At 47.0% G+C, this 18,484-nt stretch overlaps 2 long non-coding RNA genes across 2 annotated transcripts; both read left to right on the plus strand.

Annotated features, from left to right (window-relative positions):
* The first annotated feature begins 401 nt into the window (after positions 1–401).
* Positions 402–1,580, plus strand: LOC125759030 (uncharacterized). The gene is made up of 3 exons (XR_007416598.1): positions 402–461; positions 1,288–1,352; positions 1,559–1,580. It is a non-coding gene; the product is annotated as an uncharacterized LOC125759030 (long non-coding RNA).
* A 6,284-nt stretch (positions 1,581–7,864) lies between these two features.
* On the plus strand, positions 7,865–13,175 carry LOC119396446 (uncharacterized). Its single transcript, XR_005184441.2, has 3 exons — positions 7,865–8,043; positions 8,737–8,790; positions 11,547–13,175. It is a non-coding gene; the product is annotated as an uncharacterized LOC119396446 (long non-coding RNA).
* Positions 13,176–18,484: the final 5,309 nt, after the last annotated feature.

Genomic DNA, 18,484 nt, shown 5'->3' on the forward strand with positions numbered 1-18,484 from the left:
CACGTAACTGGCTAGTACAACTGAAAGTTGAGCCAGTTGGTAGGAATTCATCCTGAAAATTGGTGAGCCTGAAAACATGAGCACAGAAGAAAACAAGGCGACACGAACTGCAGTTGTGTTATCTTTAAATACTGGGTGTGTTGACGCACGCAGCAGGTAAATACTTGTTTTACCTTCTAAAGAAAACAAAATTAGATCAACAAGTTAGGCGCCCACTACAACGTGTCCTGTAATCATATCATGAATTTAATTAATAAAACTTTGGAATTTAACTCGTTTTACATCATAAGTGACCACTGTCTCTAATGTCGTTGCAGCTCTGGAAACTCTTCATGCTGTCGGGTCTAGCAACTGCAGGCGAGGAGGCCGTCGTCGAGTAGTTTCATCAACTGCAATTCATTGGGGACCACAAGGATCATCGTTACTTCTAGCTTCAACATCGGCATCGAACAAAATGGGAGGTGAGCCTGCTAACCAAGCTGGCGAGGGTAGGGGTCTTCTCGCACGACGGAAGTGCGCGTAATAGCTTCAGGTTTAGCGAACACTAGGCAGGCAGGTAGCTGTTAGGAGTTTCCGTCGTGGGGGTAAGACCCATGTGGTACGTCATGGCGCTCCAGGCCGCCATTTTGTGCCAGTTTGTTTCTTGACGCGGAATGTGGTTTTGCGCGGATGCAATGCGGCATCCGGAGTGATCTCGTCAGCCTGTAACATTTCAGAACCAGCGTCGACTTCAATCCGCACGTCATCATCGACCAGGTTGGTTTCTTTTTTTCTTTTGCTTTTTTGTAGACTCGTACATTCGTCCTTGTCTGCCGCGTTTCTTCTTGTAATCAATAATTTGTGCTAAATCTAGTCGCCTCTATAACCTCAAATCTAGTAATCTAATTAAATCTTTAGGTGAACGTTAGGGAACCCCAGGTGGTCAAAATTTGCGGAGCTCTCCACTACAGTCTCTTGTACTCGTATCATGGTTTTGGGATGTAAAACCCCAAGAAATATTAATTGCCCAATTAAACCTAGTTAAGTCTTCCTTTTTTTCGTACCTATACGGTCGCAAATGGCATATTCCCTGCTGCTGCAACTTGTAAAAGGTGCAATACCTTAATCAAGCGTTCCTCGCTTTTAGTCTCGCGCCATCCATCAACCCTAATATTGATGGAAAATAGATGACGATAATAATAGTAGTAATAATTAATCAGAAAATGACTACTGTAAATAGATTACTGTCGGTGTATTACAGTCTACGTCTTTTCAATAACTTTGCCTCTCATTTATTTTCTCGCCCAGACACGCATGGTTGCTACCTTGGTCGGTCACTGACCTGATCCAAGACCTCTGGACCAGTGTCCTAGGTGAGCGCCCATCATTCTTTAAGGAGTACAGAATTTCGGGCTAGTTGGTTGTTTGCAATAAATGACGCCTTAGGGCTGGAAAGACGGGGCGTGAAAGATGGCGCATGTCCTGTCGTTTTTCACGTCCTGTATAACGCCATGGCGTCATTTTTATCATGCCTTCTGCGTGCGCTTCGGTCTTCTAACGAGTAGCCCATCTCTTTCAGGTCGCATGGTTCGGTGTTCATCATCTCATCCGCTTGGGCGAATGAGGCAAATGAAGAACACCGCGTCTTGCGCAACTGCCATGCGTAATAATGCAGGTGTCCTGCACTATTGCGCATGAAGTCTTGCCCGACACCGCCCTACACCGGGTCGTGTAAGTCGAAAAGCAATCCTCTTAACTCGCGAACTGTCGGGAGTAACAAGCTATTCCCATGTCGTTTCAGCTCGTCAACTTACGCCCATGGCGAAAGTTGATTCGGCGTTCTTCCCGGTTCGAGCGTGTCGTTTGCTGTATGGTACATCTCGTAAGTACAAGTCGTACACTTCGAGCAATAAATGCATGTCTTTGCGACTGGTACCCACCATGGTGGCTTAGCAGCTATAAGGCGTCGTGCTTCTAAGCTTGAGGACATGAGTTCCATTCCTGTCTACGGATGCTACACGCAGCGGTACGAATGTACAGTTGTCGCAGATTGAAACAGTGTTTCTTTAAATATAACAGCTGCCATAAGCAGTTGCTCGTGAAATTCGCATCATGTCGCTGCAAATCTAGCTTCTGATGGTAATGTCAGTTCTGATGAGTGTTAGTCAATATTAAGCCGATATGACAAACTGTAGTCGTTGGAAACGAAAGTATGTGCATTACTTAGCCGTAAATTTTCGCATTTCAATCCGCGAGTACTGTACCTATATATCAATGCACGTTAACGGGGCTCCACACGGTGGAAGGTAATCCACAGTTCTCTACCATATACGGTGTTCCTTTCAATTGTATCGTGACTATGGCATGCAATACTCCAGAATTTGATTGATATAACCAACGATACGTGTGCCGTTGCAGCCCTAAAGTTTGCTGTTGGTGTCACAAGGGCCACGGGCTGCTGACAAGGGACCATGGACAAGGATCGAGCTGCTTCCCTGGCAATTCTTAACACCGAAAAAGCAGTCTTGCCACCAGCTTCATCAGCGGCATCGAATTGGTGAGAGTGTTGTGAGGCGAGAGAATAATAGGGCTGGAGACGGTGGCATGCTTTCAACGACCATTGCCACTCGCCAGTTTTCTCGCACCTTTGAATCTTAAGGTTAATTGTGCAGGGAACCAGCTGCTAACCTTCGGCATGGTTGTTGCCGTGGCGGGTCACCTCCATGACGAAACCGAAAGGGGACTGGCTGGGGAGGCAGCGCATTTCGCTTCAGGCTTTGCAAACCTGAAGTCGTATGCGTCTTTAGCGGCAGGTCTGGCCGCAGCGAAAGGACAAGCAACACAACACGCACAAGCACGATAGTTTTACCCTAGGCAGGTCGCGTACAAGACGTCCTGGGGAGGCTGGCACCGGACTGTAAAGACCAACATAGGTGGGTATTACCTTGCCGGTGCTTGTCATTCGGTGGGTAGTACTCTGCCGGTGCCTGTCTTCGCAAACGTCCACCCAATAAGTCCTGCTGCGGCCACAGTCACCACACGAGTCGTGTGGCGAGGGGGGATCTTTAGCGGACACTAGGCAGGTTTAGCGAACACTAGGCAGGTTGTAGCTGTTAGAAGTCCCCTTGCGTTTTTATCGGGAGGAGGGCCCACTTCGAATGCCATTGTGCTCCCGGCCACGTACCGTTTCATGCCGGTAACTGCTGGTACGGAACATGGCTTCTGCGGATGCAAGACGGCATTCGGAGTTGTCTCAATTGCTTAATCGGGGTCACATTAACTAACCACCATAGACTTGTATTAGCAGCACCCGTGAGTAGTGTCCATGCCGCGATGGAAGCACAGGTGAGCTTTTCATGTTCTTTAACTGAGGTCTACTCTTAACAATCCCTGTTACTATATTGCAGTCTCTGTCCTCCTACTATTGGTGTGTTCCATTTCTACGGTCAAGCTTGCCCTCCAGTTTGTCTTCAAGCCTGGTCTTCAGCGATCCTGACCTCGGAGAGAATTGTGCACGGATCACCAGTGGGCCTCGCGGTTGGTATTGGTATGTGGTGCGTATCGACTATGTTCTTCCACTTTTCTTATTTCACGAGTCTCCCTTCATCTGCCGTTTCAGTTTTCGGCGGCCATAATAGTATGCTCAACGCAAGGTGGCTGCCATGTTGTTCCTGCGTGAGTCCATACAAGTACGCTAATACAAGTGCTGGTGTTCGAGTGCTGTCGAGGAAGTTCCGAGTGCCATCGGGAGACAGGGGTTCAGATCTCGTTCAGGCAAGACTTCTGGCCTTCACTGGCTGCTTCGCAAACTCTCGCGAGAATGCTGCAAACCTGTACGAGTGGAAGTACTATCGTGAGCAGTACGAGCGGGAACACGCGAGCGCGTGGCAATCCTTAAAGGGGAACTCCGGTGCATTTTCGATCATATTGAGATAATGCCGTTTTCAAATAGTATAAACAGTCCTGTAACAGCAAGGGTGGTTCATTTTGCTGAAAGACTCGTCAATAATTTTAAATAAGCCATAAACGAGGCGTCGAAACCGAAACAGGGAGCTTAGCTCCTCCGTGCTGGGTATGCGATGACGTCACGAAGGGCGCTACACGCCGCCACGGCTGGCCAGGGTGTAAACATAGCACAAGTGCTTCCTCTATCGCGCGAAAAGCAAGCTGGCGATGTCATCGACGCGGAATCAAGCTGTGCCAGCTCGTCTCAACTTACCAGTAAAGAGTTCAGCGATGATGGCAGCTACTATATGAGCGCGGAAGCATCGCCTTTTGATTTCGACCTGCCGGCGCGTGAAGTAGCTGACGTGCCCAGCATCGATCTCCTCGTTGCTCAGTATTGTGCGTGCTTACTGTAAAAGCCGATGTCAACGACGACTAAGACGCTAGCAGCTAACAAAACCGAACAACTTTACTCGCGTCGTCGCCGCCTCGTAGAAGAAAGCACGTGCTGCAACCGTCTGTTGGGCGAGGCGGGATTCGATAAGAGTAGGCAGGTTACGTCACACACACAGGGTGGCCCGCGTTAACAGGCGTGATTCCGGAATTGGCTGCCAATTCTAAAATTCGTTTTCTAAAAAACTGAACGACTTACGGTTGTATAATTTGGCGCATATCATCAGGGTATCGAAGAGAACATGTGTTTAAAGTTTAATTCAAATCGGTGAATATCGAAAAATCCCCGGAGTTCCCTTTAAACCCGACGCGGGTCGATTCGCGGCGGCCGCTGTGGGAAACATACCGTAAAGGGTGCTACGGTTCCACTAAATGTCGGCACGCCCGCCTCACTATTGCCGACTCAACAAAATCTGCAGCTGACTGCATATCGCGGGCCGCTCTAGAGTAAAAGACGGGTATGACAAGCAGAGCGCGACAGTGTGCCGTCTATAGCTCTGTGCAAAATACCGCTTTTCTATTCACTCGTGTGCGTGTAGCACAAAAAAAACGGGATGGAGTCGCCCGCTGCGCGCTGACGCGTGCCTTGCAGAACCTCATTAAAGTTTTTCAACCAACCAACGAACAGCAAAATAATTTTAAAAAGCGGCACTTTGCTGCGCACGAGTTCTACAACAGGCGCTGCAATATAAAGCTCTTGTTCCATTGCACGCATCGCAAAACTTGACGCGTGGTGGGAGTGACACGTCACGAAAAAGCGTCACCCTTTCCACAATTTTTCAGTCCTACTCGAGGGTCGTTCAAATTGGGGTTCAATGCTATTCAACACAGCATTGAACGCTCGTGTGTTCTGTCGTAGTGCTCGCGATAGTACATATCGCATATTCAGGACTACTAACTGCCTTGTATATCATTACAGGTCCTGAACCTACAACTGTCTTCATCGTTTGCACCAGGAGAGCCAATCTCTGCGCACCCTTCATCGTATTTCCCTGCTGGCGCTGACCGGGTCTTCCTGGTTGGCATCCTCTCAGCACTGCCTGGTGTGAGAATCTTACTTTGATCAATACCGTAAATGAGAACGGGAATATGCTTGAGCAGCAGTGTAATGTTGGGCGAACTGGTGCATAGTATAACAAGATTTGTGGCGCAAACTGAGATTGAGCAAAGAGAAGACGGGAAAGGACGCCAGCGTCATACCCGGTGCTCTCTCTCGTTCCTCGTGTTCGGTTTGCACCACAAACCTTTTAAGACGATGGGAATCCGGTTTTAAAAATTCGTACAATCTTCGACTTGGTTCACATATGGATGTGCTGAAACATGCTGGTTTTTCACGGCACTCGCCCCCCAGCGGCTGGGCAGCTACGGCATTGCGCCGATCAGCACTAAGACGCAGGTTGGATTCCGTACCACAGTGGCTGCATTTAGCTGAAAGCAAAATGCAGACACCCGTGTAGTTGTAAATTTAGGTGCACATTAGGAACTCTACTTCGTCAAATAATCCGGAACCCCAAGGTCCAACATGCATGCCATCTTACAGTAGTTTTGGAAAGTAGAATCTGAACTTTTTGTTTCTACTTGGTAACTAATACACGTGTCAATGCAGCGTCGCAATGGGGCGGCGACACCTGGGCCATGCACTGCAAAACCAGGAACCACTGAAAAGGAGGTGCACTGCCAGCGATTCGTCCAGGACCACTGAAATAACCGTCATTGCTGCGAGCTTCGGGTTAGCTGCACCAACTTGGCAGGTGAGCGCATGACAGACTGGCAAGGGTGGAGCATTTTCACAGTATATTGCCACTCGCCGTAGTTTCCTAGTACTGCGAAAATTTAAGTTTGCATGGTAATTTAACGCGTTATTCAGCGCTTACAGCCTTCCTCCTTGTTCAAGGAGCTTCCACGTATGCTCGGGCTACTTATGTACGAAGCGCACCATTACATTATCCCTTTGCGAGACGCATTGTCGACTTTCTATAAATGCATGAACCTTACACAATTTGATGCCAACGTTCTGGAGACCAAACGTAAAGCAAGTGGAAGTGTTAAAATAAATTACTGTATGTTACAGCAAGTAATTGCAATTAGAATGTAAATGATTATGTAACGGTACATTCAGTAATGCTACATTTCTTGAGACTGAATTAAACAATCTGCTCAAATTACATGCGATAGTTATCTGCGGGCAGCGAGCATTTCCGAAAAGGTAAAAAAATATATCCTGAAACTCCTGCCAAAACTCCCCACGTCTGTGTCGTTAAGCACTGTACTGCCTTCATCAAAGCATTCGTGTGTGGCAAAATATTATAACCATAAGTGATACGAAGGAACGTTAGGCAACAATAATGCTTAATTTACCATTGGCTCAGTGTTTACGGTCATTTCCTTGCAAATAATGCACAAAAATAGTGCACAGAAAGGTCGAGTCTCCAAATGAGGATGCTGTCACAGTGCGTTATGTGCAGTCTACCCGTCTCGAGTACGTTGTGCATATCGATAAAACAAGTGCATCACGTTGTGCCATAACAGCTGGCTTTTCCTTCCAGCTAACCAACCCATGCATCTGGCGCACGCAATGGACAATCCCACAGGTCCTTCGTGTATTTCGTCCAGAGGACTTGACATCTCCAGCAAACAGTCCCTCAGCAGAGTTCCTTCTGCCTGGTAGCACCCACTGCGTTATCCTGGTAGACCTTTGCTCAGTGATCTGCAGTGACTCGCGTAAGTATCTACATCGAGTTACCTTACAAGGGGGTTTGGTCGTCTGCTAGGCACTGTGCCTTTAGTCCCTACATCATTTTGTTTATTATAAAAAGAAATCATAGGACCATTTTTTCGCTTAAAATTAAAATCTTAAAATCCGAGTAGCAAAAATGCAGCGCTCGAGGATTCAAATCTACATAGAGTAAGAATGGTAAAGTGCTCACAGATTCAAACACAACAATTTAGGGCTAAGTAATGGACGAGATTTCATTTCTGGTCGTGTTGAGGGTATTGCAACAAAATGTCAGCTAACGTTGCCATTTGAAAAAATGCCTTTCCTATATCTCGTATATTGATGTTTCGAAAACGATATCGATACCAAACTGCAAATGAAATTCTGAAGTAGTTTTTGTTCTGAGGTGACGTTTCTACGCATAGTGACTTCGTGGGGTGCCTCAGGAAAACAATGCTTGATACCTGTCACGTCTCTGTAGCTTCCCCGAACAAAGCGTTATTAATCTCAACAGGCGAGAAGAGAGATAATAAAACGAGAGAAAGGCAGGGAGGTTAACCAGAATTGTAGCATCCGGTTTGCTACCCTACACTATGGGGAGGGGGAAAGGGAAAGAAAGATGGACAGGACAGAGGACAGAAAACAATGCGAGTACCATTTAGCAGTCGCAAAAAGTTTGTTCTTGTGAAGCCGCCGGTCGCTAACGAAGGGCTTGCGGACCACGTGTTTGAGACCCCTGACCTAGAAGGTGGCTCACTTTTCCTTCTAGCTTACCACTCTCTGCATCTGCTGCACGCAGGGGACGATCCCACAAGGCCTTGTACGTCATCCAGCCCTTGCTCCATGGATGATTACGTCCCCGGATGACTGTTCCTCAGCAGTGTTTCATCTCCCTGCTTGCGCTCACTGTGTTCTGATGGACCTTTGCTCAGATATCTGCAACGACTCGGGTAAGCACATCTACACTGACTTACAACGGTCAAGTTCTCATAGAATTAAAAGCAGTTTGGGGCTAAGTAATGCAGAAACTTGAGTTTCCAGTCTTCAGTTCATGCCATGGTGGCGTAATTTCGATGCGAGCACTTGCATTAATGTCTGCAATACCTTTAGCAGCCGGATTCGTAGAGACAAGACGTGGTTATCTTGAGCAGCTGTCTATGCCCCAACTGCTCATTTTGTTCCCGTTGAAACACAGCAAAAAAAAAAAAGCTTAGCAAAGCTAAAGATACATTACATTTGTCATGGCGAGTCAGTTGACTGCAGCACTGGTGACCCTGCTCTTTTTTTCAATCGAGCGAAGGAGGGACTGAAGTTGGCAGAACACTTCCATTATAGAGCGAGATTGCCTCAGCCTCTTGACAGAGGTTTTGGCAATTTATAGTACTACCAAGTGAAACTTATAGCAGCGCTTTAATTCTATAATGAATCTAATACTGGAATTGCATCTGCTTTCCGCCGATATTTTTAGTCTGTTATCTATTCAATATAACTGCGAAGTTCCTCCCTTGCAATGTGTGATATCATCTATTATTGATCTCACTTTTCACGTGATGGTTGTCTAAACTTGGTGTTAAAACTAGTGTATATCTGTAAAACAGGTGCATGCCTCGCAATGATTAACAAGTGGCAGTTTTCCCCTCTAGCTTGCCAACCTCCGAGTCTGGCGCCAGAAACGGACGATCTCGCAGGTCCGTTGCGTACGTCGTCCTGCCCTTGCTTCGTGAACTTCCTTGGTCCAACATCCTTCATACGAGTATTGGATCTATCTGCTTGGCGGTCTGCAGCGACTCGGGCAAGTAAATTTTTTCTGGTGACTGCTTTCGCAGGCTATGTGTTTGCATATGGCTAAGCGGTGGCGAGCCCTCATGTAAAAGAGAGAGAGAGAGATAAAGGTTGAGTGAAAAGCAGGGAGGTTAACCAAAAGTTTTTCGGTTTGCTACCCTGCACTGGGGAAGGGGTAAGGGGGGATAGAAAGGTAAGGAAGGAAAAAAGAGTAACAAAAAAAAAGCGCACACACACTCAAGCACGGGAGCATCATAGTCGTTTAGTGAGGTCGGTTGAGCGGAGAAACTTCAGCAGCGCCTTCGTCGCTTTCTGGTTGGAAGCTAGAACGTGCCGGCACTCCAAAATTGATTGTTCAGAAAGCGGCTGGTCGTCGAGGCGCGCTAGCGTTGCTGAGAGCTGTTGTCTTTGAGGGCAATAGTGAGGACAATGACACAGGACGTGCGCAATGGTTTCCTCGCTGCCACAGTGAGCACAGGCAGCACTGTCTGCCATTCCGATTCGGTAAGCAAAGCTGTTCGTGAAAGACACTCCAAGCCACAGGCGGCAGAGGACTGTTGTTTCGGATCGGGAGAGTCCGGACGGAATTTGAAGTTGAAGTGACGGATCCAGGCGGTGAAGGCGGGTATGCAGAAAACCGGACGTATTCCACATTGAATGCGTTAGATCACGTGCGAGCGAGCGAATCTTTGCTGCTGCATCGGTTTGTGATAATGGAATGGCTTCCTGCACGCCACCTTCATGAGCATTCTTTGCAGAATTATCGGCATGTTCGTTGCCGTCGATGCCACAGTGGCCTGGAAGCCACTGAAAAGTTATGTCATGCCCTTTGTCTCTTAATTGCTGATAGATTTGTCTTATTTCCAATACTAGTTGGTCTTGTGCACCACGACGTAAAGCTGATGACCCTCATGTAAAGAAATATTCTGAAGCATTGGGGATGGTCATCTCTTGGAATTCAGTCTTACCAGATCATGTTAAAGGATACTAGTGGGAATTTTGATTTGCACGAGAGCAGACTCCTGGAGCATTGCGTTATAGGTGGGTTGGTCCAACTTCAGTGTGAAAGCAGCACTGATAATGGATTTAGAAAGCATGTGTATCAGCAGAAAAATGTCCACGTCTTTGTATACTTGTACCCACTGTCTCAAGTATCTACGTAGTTTGTCCGTAAAATAATGCGAGCGAGTTTAGTAAACAATTTTTGATCAGATCGGCACTTATTCGAATTAGTATCATTGGGTGTGGATACACTGCTGCCAATGCGATTTCCACTCTGCAAACGCTTCCGCAGGGTCCGGTGCCGTGACTTATCACATACCTACAGCCCGTTAAATGGTGGCAACACCGTCGAAACTGACCTCTCGGGCTTTTCTTGAGCTTTGGCAAGAGGAAGAAGCCTGTCTGGATCGCATCACGGCTGATGCAATCCTGATGTGAACCAGGCAGATCAATCATTCTATAACAGACCAACTCTCATTACCTTACGGACAAACCCTTTCAATTCCTGCATTTCCTATTGTAGTACCACGTGCTGCTTTTGCTGCCACCTACACTGCAGTGTACAACGATTAAGTCATGTGCAAATAACTTTTATTGACCTGTAGATCAATTTCTACGACTTCGTATGCTCGCCACTACTGTTGCACTAAGTGTTTCTTGGGTAGAAGGTAATGCAACTTCTAATACGAAATACCTTTAACTGACACTTTAACCACTTGACTATCCCTTCTAGACTGAGCACACCAGTGCACCTGGAGACATATGCTTACGGCACAGGGACTCCACTGTGGTACTGCATTTCTCCTGTTAACGAATCGTGTAGGTGGCGAAAGCTTCCATAGGCTGAAAATAGTCACTATTCTTAGGCTAAGCAGACATTTGGCTTTGTCATTTATAGTGTCCCCCGTAAACTTGTAACAGACAATTAATCCAAGGAAAGCATACGGGGCATTCTTTGTCCTTAACTGAAGTGCAATAACATCAATTTAAAGGAATTAAAGTGGACAAGAAACAGTATTTCCCTTCAAAATAAGCGTCCGAAGCTCTACCAATCGAACTACAATGCTACGCGCGTCCCCATACACTTTGTCGGTGTATCTCTGTATATGTAATACCTGGGAGTGTTAGCCAGCGCCACTTGTAGCCAAGGTGGCGAGTGTGAAACTCGACGGTGGCACGTGGCACGTGATCTTTGCACGAGACTGCTGCTGACCAATAGACCCTCGTGCGCTAACCTAAGGCATTAAGTCTGCCGGGGCAAGGACCTCGCTATGAATGAACGAAAAGGCAATTCTTTTTCTGAGGGGCTCATTTCTTCGTTAGACAAAACCAAAATAAATACGACAGACAATTAAGCCAAGGAAAGCATAGAGGACATTATTTGTTGTTTTTAACTGTAGTGTAGCGGTAATTGTAGTGACTTAAAATCAAGGGAACTAAAGTGAACGAAAATTCGCCCTTTCCTTCGGTGGGATCCGAGCCCACAATCTTCAAATGTCGCGTTCGGTGGTCGTCCAACTGAAGTAAAAAATTCCTTTTTCGTGCATTTCTCGGCTAAGCAGACATTTGCATTTTAGTTCAAATATCGTGTCCCCCATAAACTTGCATTTCTGTGTGTACCTTGCGTATCTGCACGACGTCTAAACATCGAATCTTTGTGTCCTTACAGCTTTTCGACCTTCGATCCCTTTCAATCGACGCTATGTCCGAACCCGCATCGCCGTCTATGCCCAGCCCGTGCCTCCAGGGGGGAGGTGATCATCCAGATATCCCTGTCCTCCGGCCAAGGCGTCCCTTGGTCCACAACGACTCTCCCTCGGGTTCCCGCCTCTTGCTCGCTTTCTGCGGAATGTATCGTGCATGGAAGTCAATCACTGCGGCCTGCCCTTCTCGATCTTCACTCCGTGTAAGGACTCTGTTCCGTGTTGATGTTCATCATTGTCCCACTGTGACCACTAGTGGATGAAAAGTGGGCGGTGCCACTGCTGCTCACCCTACCACATTGAGACTTATCCCAGCGATCTTTGGATCCACCCAGGGCTACCAGCTATTCATGAAATGTTGTGCAACGCATTTGTGCTGGTGATTTATAGCCTAGTAATGTACAGAGCTGTTTGAAGAATAATTTAATGGTTTGTAGAATCTACCAGTTTAAAAGCAATGGTATGCTGTGCTTTACGGCGCTTCTCGTGTTTTTAACGACTGTGAAATATATTGGACCAATGTCGTCGATTAAATTATGCAAGTGTAACGTTTGGTGTAACATTTCACCATCATGCTCATGTTTCACCACCATATACAATCACAGTGCGATTGATCGGCCCATCTACATATTTTTGTTTGCCATAATGCAGGCATCCATTCACATTGTGCAACGTAGTGGCATATTGATGCTCTTTTGCATTAAATTGCATGGAAAGTAGAGCAACTTGGTACGGATTCAGCTTCTATCACTCTGCACGGCAGGTAGGCTCCTTCTGTGTGTGCATGTTTGAGTGTGTGTGTTGCGCATCTTGGGCGTCTCTTTTTTATTTCGACACACAACTGAACTCGGTGCTCCTTTGGTTTGGTCTTGAGGTTATCGTGCGGACGCACTTGGCAGGTTCTCGTTTGTCCAATTAAGCGGTTCAGCTGAAGAATCGCCGATCGTTGTGAGGGTGATCAAGTCTTCACTTTGGAATCTGTTCGCTTTGGGCGTCCCGGTTGGAGGGCGTCCGGAGCATTGGTATGTGGTCCAGTGCTAGCATTTGAACAGCTCCATCTCCGTGCTTGTGGTCCACGATGTCATCTAAGTACCACTTACGTCTTTTGGTCCGTACTTGCTGGTATATGCTTTCCAACTCGGCAGTCAACTTTGCATGCTTCGGTCTTGCTTCACCTGTTTGTGAACATGTAGGAGCATCAATATGCCAAAAGGCGCACAATGAGACTGGAAGGGTATGTGGGGGTGGGTCATAAACATGGCAAACAAATCTTGCAGTCTGATGGGTGTCTGCTTCAACATGTATGACGCGTAATGCTTACCATTTTATTTAGTCTGGTACGGTATTGTTCTATATGAATTTCTAGGAAACGTATACAGGGGCCAGGGGACAATAAGCACCATGTGGCAGCAAAACGGTGTACTGTAATTTTTGAGTAAAGACTGCTTGTTTCTCGGTGAAGTTCGAGAATGTTAACAGATTGTTAATCAGGGAATCGTACGTACGTGCTGTTCAGCACATTTGAATGTTGTTGAAGTTGTTTTTTTTGACAGATTGGTTTCCTTCAAGCTATACGTGTGCACAATGTGCTTATGTAAAAATTGGCCGCGTATCTGCGTGCTTCGCTGCAAATGTCGTGTAAAGACGATAGAAGAGGCGCTGCGTGAGATATGAACGCCATCTGGCAATACGTCTGGAAACGTGAATGCTGTGTTGCGGGCTGGTAGTCCCGGCGCAGCAGCAGGCAAGACCGGCGGTGACCAACGCGACCGGCGGGGACGCCAGCCAGCCCGAACACGCCGTTTGGCGCGAAGCGCCGAAGCAGAAGAAACGTCCGCACTCAACGAGTACTCTCCACACACTCTTTTATATTCACGTCGCCTGGGTAAAGCAGGAATGCCAGAGCGGCGCCCCATGGCACTCGTACAGTGCAATACTGAACTGAAACCGAAACACAACAGTGAGCTCGCGCAGAGGGCACGGTGGAAGCCAAGTTTCGGCGCAGTCGCATTTTCAGCGCAGCTTAAGAAACTAGGGTCTCTAGAATTACGTATATATGTATTTTCTATTAAAGGAACACACCACCTAATACTTATCTAGTGATGTTGCACCTCAGATATGCGCAATGTTTGCTTTTTGATCAACCATGTAGACAAGTATGAACCTAGTGAGCCGTTCATGATGGCTGGCCCTTGTGCAAGGGGTTCAACTTTGGCCGAGTGGCTGAATCGAGGGACGTGCCGACAAACAGAAAGACAGACCAAAATTTCTGCGTTTAAGTTCCCCAAGAAAGACTCTCGTCTTTAAAAAGCAAAATGCAGTGAATACATTGTTTTCTTGTATCTATGTTGATCACTAGAGTCGGATACAACTTTATAAGACTGGAGAGGCCCCGCTTAGATAATCGAAGCGCATCAGCCGGTCGCCTCAGTGACTAAATAGTCCTGCTCATGCGCTCGGCAATGTTCTCCAAGGATAAAAATCTCGAGGATAAATATCCACATGGAGTCATGAGCCAGATCGTCCGTCTGGCTCTTGACGTCAGCCTGATGGCGTGCCCATGAGTGCAGACTTGTGTGCATCGGCCATTGATGAGGAAATGCCGCTGACTTCTAAAGTTGTATCCGTTAGTCTAGTAAAGTGCAATGGTTTATTGCAAGCCTGTATTAGTGAGACATCATTTAATGAATAATGCTTAGTATTGAGGCATGTTTCAAATTGCTTATCTGCTGCTCCGCACACCTGCTGCTGTACAATGTTCCTTTCCAGTACCGCGCTACATTTACGAAGTACTAGATATCTACCATGGTATTTTTTCATTCCTTTGGCTAAGACATAATGTTGCTACATGGCTTGTCCGATTGAAAGTATGTATCGGTGTGCCATATGTTATCCATTCTAATCCATAGTACTACCACTTGTCTTCGCCCAATAAAGTGTGGATTCCCATGTAGATACCATATTTGTGCCCCGACTATACGTACAGGTTCCCAAACTCTGTTCTTTGTCAAAGGACTTGCGCTGTTGTGTTCGTTTGCACTCTTTCTGTTGTTCCAAACATAAATTTTGATTGCTGCAATTTGTTCAAATAAAATATATGTTGTGTTACGTTATCTTTCGTATTTAGACTTATGTTGTGTGAAATGTTATGTTTATGAGTGGGTAAGTCTACAACGTGAGTACAAATGCAATCTCACTACGTTGAATTAATATATCTGCTGTCTCCCAGTAGGCATTGCATAATGAGGCCTGATATCCCACAATGGTCGCTTGTTAAGCAGTGAAAAGCATCTGCCTTTTAGAACTGGGCGTACCTGAGTGCTCTTCAATTTCGCGGGCCATGTTTGATGTCATACGGCTCTTTCATGCCTGCTGACATTACTGAACTGAGCCGCTTGGGCTCGAGAATGGAGTGGATGTTGGTCGACTAGTTCAGGTATCCCTAAAGATCTGAACGAAGAAGTTTGTCAGGTGACTTCGAGGTGCAGGAGAAGGAAGTGGCAAGAAGTCTGCTTCTCGGAGCTTGATGAACAAGGTTGAAGTCAACTTGGCTTCCTCGTTCCTTTCTTCATTTCCAAGCACGGTAAGTGATGCGTGATGGTAAGGGTCTCAAACACGCGGCCCGCAAACCTTTCGCTAGCGGCCCGCGGCTTCAAAAGGAGTAATCTTTTACGACTTTGCTAAATGGTATTCGCATTATTTTCTCGCCTACTGCGATTAATAAAGTTTTTTTCGGGGGGAGCTACGGAGATGAGACTGGTCTCAAGCACTTTACTGTTTCCTGAGGCGGAGTTCGGTGGTTAGGCAAAATAGGAGAATTTAAGTTCTCAAAGCTGCAGTGGTTTCTTCGCATGAAGATTTCGGGAAAAGTGGGAAACTTAACCAAATTTAGCGGCGAAACCAAAACGCGGAAGGGCGCAACTGCCATATTCTTCTGAGACGTCCAGAATGAGTGAGCGTCATATCAAACATCAACCGACTTCGTTTGTGGCCGTGTGGACTGCGCTTGCACTTATAACGCGCATGGCGCACATACGTTAACGAACGAGGACGAACTACACTCTATAATCGTTGTCTTGAACAGTGACGTCATTCTGGTCATATGCTTGTTGCACTCATCGGTGCTTCGGTTTCGCCTTTGAATATGGTTGAATTTCATTACGAAGCAATCATTACTAGAGGCTGCTTTTTCTATATCTCAAAGCTGCGATGCTTTCTTCGCATGAAGAACTTCAATTCTCCCATTTGGCATAACTGCATAACTCACCTAATTAAAAAGATAATTATTTGACTTTGTTCATTGCTGTCCCAAATACTGTTTTAACGAAAAGCAATTGTGAAGGCAGCGAGCAATTATCGCATTTTTCTGATTTTTGAGGATTTGGGACACATTTCTTAAAACACCCGGCGTGTTTAAGAACAAAAAACCGAAGGTTTTTCATTTTTAATTGCATCTTTCTCGATTTCTCGCTCGCAACCAACGACACCGACACCAGAATTTTTTGCGAAACGAGCTCTTTATTGTTTCATACATTTACTTATAGTGACGATTGTGTTACGGGACCATGAGACGGGCGGACTCGCAGTTTTATTGTTGAGACGGCGCAGAAAGCGTCATCCTTTTATTATTTTTTGCATGGTCGCTACAACGCAGGTATACATAGCTTAGGTGCATTCCCGCTCAGTGTTGGTGTATAGCTTAACGCTTAAGATTCTCGCCTTCGGTGCAGAGGGGCTAGGTTCGACTCCCAACACCACGAAGAAAGTTTTTTTTTATTTACAATCATCCGTTTTATGTGACAGAGACGGACCGACAAGCGCAGCTTTGTCCTTGATTCGTCAAAGAAACTCCTGCGCATTTAAAAGTTATCTCCTTATCATTTGTTTGCATCACCAATAGAACACATTCATATTGCTCAGACATACTCACCTTCAGTAGGAGCCGCTGTTTGTTCAGTGGACAGGATGCTCTGCTTCTGAGCGTGAGGGCGTAGGTTCGATACCCGGCACCTCGGTGAATTTTTGTTTGACACATATATTTCTTTTTTTATGCGTGTGTTTAGTGTTACGTGACAGAGGGACGGACGTTCCTCTGTAACCTTGTATTCCGTAACGCCATAATATTCGATTCTGCTTATACACATCCGCATCGAAAGTACCTCTAAGGTGCGCTAGCGGGGTGCTGACGCCCTGCATATCTACGCTGCAAAATGAGAGGCCGTACAGCAATGTTTTCAGCGTAACGAAAGTATGCGATAATGAGTTCTTTTCGTTTAATCAAGCAGACATCACACCATACCCCACTGGTTGGGTTTTCTGGTCAGTGGTGTATTTCAAAGAGAGAAATCCGAGCTAAAGGTTCCCCTGATGCGTTCGCTTCATCGCAATAGATGCCCAAAAGCACTCGAAAAAGTTTAGGCGCTTATCACCCACGATAAGGCTCAACTTTTGCATGACGTCATACCTTGCAGCGATGGGCCTCCTATGCGTTACTTCCGAGCTCAAGGTTCACCTGATGCGCTGGCTCCCCCGCATAGATGGCCAAAAGCAGTCAAAAAAGTTGAGGCCCTTATCACCTACGATAAGGCTCAACTTTTGCATGACGTCACACCTTGCAGCGTTGGGGCTCCTATACGTTCCTTCCGAGCTCAAGGTTCCCCTCATGCGCTGGCTCCCCCGCATGGATGGCCAAAAGCACTCGAAAAAGTTTAGGCCCTTATCACCCACGATAAGGCTCAACTTTTGCATGACGTCACACCTTGCAGCGATGGGCCTCCTATGCGTTCCTTCCGAGCTGAAGGTTCCCCGGATGCACTGGCTCCCCCGCATAGATGGCCAAAAGCAGTAAAAAAAGTTGAGGCCCTTATCACCCATGATAAGGCTCAACTTTTGCATGACGTCATACCTTGCAGCGATGGGCCTCCTATGCGTTCCTTCCGAGCTGAAGGTTCCCCGGATGCACTGGCTCCCCCGCATAGATGGCCAAAAGCAGTCAAAAAAGTTGAGGCCCTTATCACCCATGATAAGGCTCAACTTTTGCATGACGTCATACCTTGCAGCGATGGGCCTCCTATGCGTTCCTTCCGAGCTGAAGGTTCCCCGGACGCACTGGCTCCCCCGCATAGATGGCCAAAAGCAGTCAAAAAAGTTGAGGCCCTTATCACCCATGATAAGGCTCAACTTTTGCATGGCGTCACACCTTGCAGCGATGGGCCTCGCATGCGTTCCTTCCGAGCTCAAGGTTCCCCTGATGCGTTGGCTTCCCCACAATACATGCCCTAAGGGAGTCGAAAAAGCTAAGGCCCTTAAAGGGCCGAAACTAGGGGGGGGGGGAGTCCTGACGTCTCCCCCTGAAATTTTTTCACCCCCCCCCCCCCAGGAAAAGGTTCGTGGGTGTGGCCCTGGGCCCTTACTACCCACGATAAGGCTCCAAGAGGAAAAAAATACCATCGCAGCAGTGGGATTCGAACCTAGCCCCTCACGCTCCGAAGGCGAGCACCGTAACCAATGAACTAAGCACCAACGCTAGCGCGGCTCGAATGCATGTGAGCCATATGACTGCGTCCTACCGACGAATAAAAGAAAAACTCATTGCGGCACTAGGATTCGAACCTAGCCCCTCACACTCCGAAGGCGAGCGCCTTAGCCATTGAGCTAAGCACCAACGCTCGCATAGCTTGAATGCATCTGGGCCATATGACTGCGTCTTACCGACGAAGAAAAAAAAACTGTCATCGCTGCACTAGGATTCGAACCTAGCCCCTCACACTCCGAAGGCGAGCGCCTTAGCCATTGAGCTAAGCACCAACGCTCGCCTAGCTCGAATGCATCTGGGCCATATGACTGCGTCCTACCGACGAAGAAAAAAAACTTTCATCGCGGCACTAGGATTCGAACCTAGCCC

Source organism: Rhipicephalus sanguineus, chromosome 6 (assembly GCF_013339695.2).
Source record: "Rhipicephalus sanguineus isolate Rsan-2018 chromosome 6, BIME_Rsan_1.4, whole genome shotgun sequence".
Lineage (NCBI taxonomy): Eukaryota > Metazoa > Arthropoda > Arachnida > Ixodida > Ixodidae > Rhipicephalus > Rhipicephalus sanguineus.